The 6,287-nt window shown below is 33.1% G+C and overlaps 1 pseudogene; it reads left to right on the top strand.

Annotated features, from left to right (window-relative positions):
* Positions 1 to 978: 978 nt before the first annotated feature.
* On the top strand, positions 979 to 6,054 carry LOC134277456 (uncharacterized; annotated as a pseudogene).
* The last annotated feature ends 233 nt before the right edge of the window (positions 6,055 to 6,287 follow it).

Genomic DNA, 6,287 nt, shown 5'->3' on the forward strand with positions numbered 1-6,287 from the left:
CCTTTTTCTGATATGTTAATTCATATCGATGAATTTTCGTTTTAGTTTTAAACTTTGTCAGTTTTTCTTCTCGAGTGAATGTAAAGCTACAGTTGTGGGTAACTGGAATGATAATAATCGCGAAATTCTTCCAAAACTTTATTTATTTATATGTACAAATTGTCATGTATATGCATGAAAATAAGAATGAAAATGAACGATATTGTTGTAAAATAAACAGATGATAAAACGTTCAAAATAATTCAATATGGCGTCGTATTATCGATTTTTAAACCGGTTAAATCCTGTTTATCGTGATCTCTTTGGACACGTGTGTTTACCTGTGTCTCGCTTGAATGCTTTTTTATCATAAAAGTCGCGTGTGCTTTCTTACACATTGTGGACAATTTTTTCCAATCATTGAAACTAATAATATAATGTGGTTTGGTTAATAAATCTTTAGAGAACACCTTACATAAATAATTGAATTTTAGTTCGATTTCATGTACATTTATTTCCACTTTGCATTGATTATGAACACGGTATTTCATGTTCCTGGACAATAATATGATTTAAAATAATTGATTATAATCATTAGGTAATCAATCAATGTCAATCATTATGATAATTGATTTCTGAATATATGATCAATAATTATAACATAATTGATAAATTAATTAATTACTAATTAATTATAATTTATTTATTAAGTAATAAATTAGCCATCTGTATGACGTCATAGGTAGCCTCACACCTTGGGAGGCTATCGGAGGCTACTCCATGTTAACTCTATGGGAGGCTACTGTCCCAGAACTCTGGTTTTTTCCCTACTATCAACTCAACTCGCGACTCTAGAGCAGACACTCTAACTACTGCATCACGCGGGCAATGTGTACAAATTGAAATACCGGTATATGTTTATCTGATGTTCTTATTCGAACAATCTCAAACGAACAAGAATGTTTAACAGCGTTATTCAAAATCATAACAACACTGATTATGGGTAAATGCTCCAAGACTTGTGCAGCTTATTAAAATTTATTACATACTTAGTAATAAATACAGGATTTTTGCATATGCAATATGCCTGACGTCACCACTTGTTCTATATAAACATGCCATATTTATCAACCTGCAATAAACATATATTTTATCTCTAAATGTATATTTACAGTTTTAGAGTCCAGCCCACTTATTCTACAATGTACGTCCATTCTCGCATATTTTGAAGAATCTGAACAGAGGAGGGAATTATACAGATCTGAAATAGATTCTTCTGAACCTAACTCTACGACGGTAGATACAATGTGGCTAAACCAAAAGGATTACAACTATATCAACGTTACATTTGCCGCTGTCTTCACATCAGCAGACAACCTAAACATTTCAAGAAATGAAAAACAGTTTAAAAAGGGAATCATATCTGGAGGCGTTAATATTATTCATCACAAAATGAGCAGACCAGGTGAAGGTATGTTGACCTCCTTTATATTTAATATATATACTGTAAAAGCAGGAATATTTGTTGGGGTTTTTATTTTGTTTATATCGTTGTTTACAATTAGGAACGAAATTACAATTCCCACACGAATTTTTTATGATTATAAATTGAACAGTGTTACTTTTAAACCAACGAAAATCAATGCCCACGAAACCTTTATAGATTACAAATCAACAGAATTTTATTCTCAGGAAAATTTGTGCTTCTACAATTTGTAGATTAAGTACCAAGTTCAATATTATTATGAATTTTTGAAAATACTAGAAATTGTATACACTTATCTTTATAACTAGAAAAGACGCCCTTTGTGAGTGGAAATGAAACCCACCTCTGTGAGAGTCAGCCCAGTTCTCTCTATCCCAGCGTGGATTTATTTCAATGTAACTACACGGATGACAAGTTTGACATGCAGCTGGAACACGGAGACAAGTAAATTCTCTTCAAAATTGTGTGGTAGAGGGGTTTGAGGGAGGATGTCTATTCATTTTTAACTATAAAGTCTCAAATAAATGACATCTAAATATAAAAGAAGAACTAGGACTCCTGATTTTGGAGAATGTAATGAAGGTTTTGACTTTTTTTATGTACAGTTTAACTCTGACAGCTTTTACTAAAATCTGGAGTATTTTTGAAAAAGACTTATTTATCGACGAGATGTCTACAAAATCTACAATGTTTCGCTTCGATTTGGTAAAGCCACATCACTGTCTCCTAGACGGACCATGTGAGGCGAAAGCACTGGATGTTGTGGAAGATGTCACTAAGGTATTTTAAACGTGTTCTCCCATTTATTTCAATTGAACCTTGTTAAGATATACTTCTCTAAAATAGTGTTATTTTTGCTATAGAACCATTTCACGCTTAGTTTGGACTTTCAGTAAGGCGTGGCATTCTCGGTGCTACATGTTTATACCGCCTGCTAAATGGCGAATAGATTGTCATTGGTTAAGAAATTAATAACATCAGGAACTTTAAAATGTTGCCGACATCGAAGAGACGACTTAAGCTCCACCTCTTTGCAGGATGAGACAAAGTAGTCAGTTATTCGATACACTAATTGGCATTTGCCCGAATTTCTATCCCATAAATATTTCAACAGTGAAGGAAAGCTGTGTAAATTTCAGAAGCCAATTATTAAACGTCGAGAATGCCACGCCTTACTGAAAGTCCAAACTAAGCTAGAAATGGTTCTAAAGGTTAGTGGACAGAGGCGTTATAGCATCATGTTCGTTTTCAGTCTGGTGTGTATGGATTATGTTCAACTGGAAGCATCCACTTTTAAGAAAGGCAAACGCTAAATAGTCATAAAGATTCTGGATTCAATATAAGCATGATAAACTTGAATAATAAATTATATGTTTGACCTTATTTTTTTTTTATAAAGTCTCCAATAGAATTGGAATGGAACAAGTGGGTGGATAAGCTTTCTGGAATCCAAGATTACAAAGTACAAGTTTATTTGCTGCAGCTGAACACAACAAACTTGGCGGAACCAAATCCGCGGCACCCAGACGAGGAAATATCCCTTTCGGCACTAGAAACAAGATATACTTACACTCCTAGGAGATGGGGATGTATTCCTTTATACTCAATGTAATAGACAGAGCCAACAATGTACAATACGCACGTACCTTGGTGTTATATGACCCTACTTCAAATATCACTCTCTCTAAATTGCCATTTATGGCAAGAAGCGCAGAAGCTGAAACTAACTTTCAATGGCAAAATAACCTCGACAAGGATATTATCATGTCATGGAAAGGACATTTTCAGAACAAATTCCATGAAGATAATAAACTTTTAAATCCAGTAGCACAGTACAAAAACTTCAATAATGATGCAAACATTGAAAAACAAGTTCCAAACCAACTTGATGATAACTCGGGAAAAGGACACTGAAAGAAATCCGGAATGTTCATGGTATAGTTAAATTTGAATATTTCTACAGACACGGAAATCAAGGGGAGAGAACCCCACAATTCTGGTATAAGGTGAATGATACATTTTCAGAAACTCAGGCTTTTAATATTGAGAGAAAAGATGGCGATACCATTAACTTTTGGGTCAAGGCGACTGACATCATGGGGAATACGAAAGTTGACTTGACGAAGATTTCCTTTGATTCCAGTCCGCCAGAAAGTTTAAACCCTTCAGGCGTCATATTTACGAGGAACGTTAAAAATGCCACTTACCCTTTCTAAAGTCGGTAAGAAAATTAAAGAATTTTCAATTTTTTTTTAAGAAAATGAAAAACATGAAAATCAAAGAATTAATTTCTCTCTCTTCTCTCTCTCTCTCTCTCTCTCTCTCTCTCTCTCACATACACACACATACACACACACACACACACACACCCTCTCACACACATACACACACACCCTCACTCACACACCTACTCTCTCACACACCCTCACAAATACACACATAAATGATATCATGAGCAATTAGTAATATATATATAGTCAAATGATTTTTTCAGGCTACAGGTAGATGTCTTTGACAGAGAAAGTGGAATACATGGAATTCACGTGGAGCTAAGATCTTCTGGAAGAAATTATAAACTATTCCAGGAAATTAATATTCCAGGAAACAAAACAGAAGTAAAAAAAATTTTCCTGACAAGTTTTATTTCTTGTATAATTATTTAAAGCTTTTTTGTTTAGTTTGTATAAAGAAAAAAACACTGTCGTGTTTCATCATCCTAGAAATCAGAGATGAAATCCAATCAAACAAAAATTGTTTAATTTTTTACTATTACATTAAAAGAAATTTCCTTTTTTACAATAGGAAAAAATTAAACACAAGACTGGAATAATAAACAATATTTTCCTTTCACTGTAGGCGGATCCAGGATTGAAAGCAGGATACACAACCTCTGTAGGAAGCTACTTTTATTACCGCCACACCCTGGACATAAATAACTGCTGGTTTGTTGGGTCAAAGGAAAAAATGGCAGAGGAGTCTGTCTTACTGAATCTGGCTGTATATAACATGGCTATGAAACCTGCGTTTTACAGTTCAATAGTAAGTAGTTCTGTCCCCTTGGATGCTAGAAATTCAAATAATTAATTTTCCTTACTCACATTTTATTTGCTTTTTTCTGTCAATATCTTTGCTGCAGTGCTGTTTTGTTATGCTGTTTTGTTCACTATTTGCAGCTGACAGATTTGTCCTCGCTGGACGGAATGGATGAATGTATGTATCTTCATTGTGTGGAGATTACACATTTATTCAAGGATTACGTTTACTCAGGTTTCAGAAGAGAAAAAGGAAATTTTATTAAGTCAAAAATTAATCTAAATGGATAATATAACCAACAATTTAAAAATTGATATTTTGTTATTTGAAGAAAATATGTAAGAACAAATCAATATATGGTATGCAGAGGAAATTCGGACTAAATTTATAAAAAAAAAAATTCATTTTTGTCACAAAATTTTATTTCTTTCAATATCTATTACAAAGTAGTTAAAAATTACATGTATTTTTAAACAACATTTTGCGCAAATTTTATATGCTTGAAAGCTCATGAATTATTTCAAATAATTGAATGCCATTAAATTAAGAAATTCAAAAAATATGAACAAAAAACATTCCAGACAACATATCTCAATCATTTGATCACTGACCTCATATAATATAAATACCAATAGAATAAGAACAAAAAAAGTAAATTGGGATTATAAATAATTTAAAGTTCTTATCAATCAGATTTTTGTTGTAATTCATCAAAAATAGGAGGGGGGGGGGGGGGCAAATAGAAATCTGACAAAGGAAATTCGGAGGGTAATAATAAGTTTATGGCTCAAATTCTAATTGTTCATTTATATGTTTATGAAGCCAAGTCGTTCCATTTCTTATTGTATTTCATTATTTAAAGATTATTGTTGCTTGTGATATTTTGTGAGTAAAGAAAAACTCGGTCATAGTGTGAAAAAATGAGGCATTTTACGAGAAATTCTCAAGGGCCACTAGCACGAAAAGTAGGTCATTGACCTAGTTATTTCAAAGTGAAATTTAACACAGGAATCATAGGTGTACAATATGCAATAGGTGTTTTTTTTTTCGTTTTTATCAGTGGATTTTTTGTCATCTGAGTAAACGTCATCCTTAAATAATCTGTGTTCAGATCTCAGAATGTTGCATAGTTGAATTATGCCCATGATTGCATTACAGGTTCAATATTTGAGTGATTTGTCGTTTTAGACCCTGACCCAATTAATTTAACCATAACTGAAACCTTTGACAATGGTGTTCGTCTGAACTGGACCATGCCCTCAACTTGTTACGAGATGTCAACGGTTGTAGTAGAGTTCCGTTCATCCAATGACCGAGTTCATGTCCTACATGTAGAGCCATACAACGACTGGCTTGATTTGACAGATTTGGACCCCGAAACAAGTTACAACATGTCTTTTGTTACAGAATATGGAACACAAAGAAGCGATCCAGTATTTCTACAATTTCGAACTTCTGCTTCCAAAAATGGAGTGGTGGCTTATGCTCAAGCTAAGGAGCTTCTGCAACTTTCATATTTATTAATCATTGTATTTTACTTACATAATTGTTTTTGATATTGTTTTAAAACAACTGTACGAAATTAAAAAGTGTATCCTCTAGACGTCAAATATATAAAGCGATACAATTTTTAGTGTCAGTTAACTAGATGATATACATGTAAGATATATAGGGATAACGAAACTATAAATGCATTTTCCCATGGCTAAAGCAATTTAATTTTAAGCCTATTATTTTAATTTTTGTTGTGAGCTTCATAAATACAAACTCATTTTTATGCGCCCGGATC

This window comes from Saccostrea cucullata, unplaced genomic scaffold, assembly GCF_032062105.1.
Source record: "Saccostrea cucullata isolate Sc308-1 unplaced genomic scaffold, CSIRO_AGI_Scuc_v1 ctg8186, whole genome shotgun sequence".
Lineage (NCBI taxonomy): Eukaryota > Metazoa > Mollusca > Bivalvia > Ostreida > Ostreidae > Saccostrea > Saccostrea cuccullata.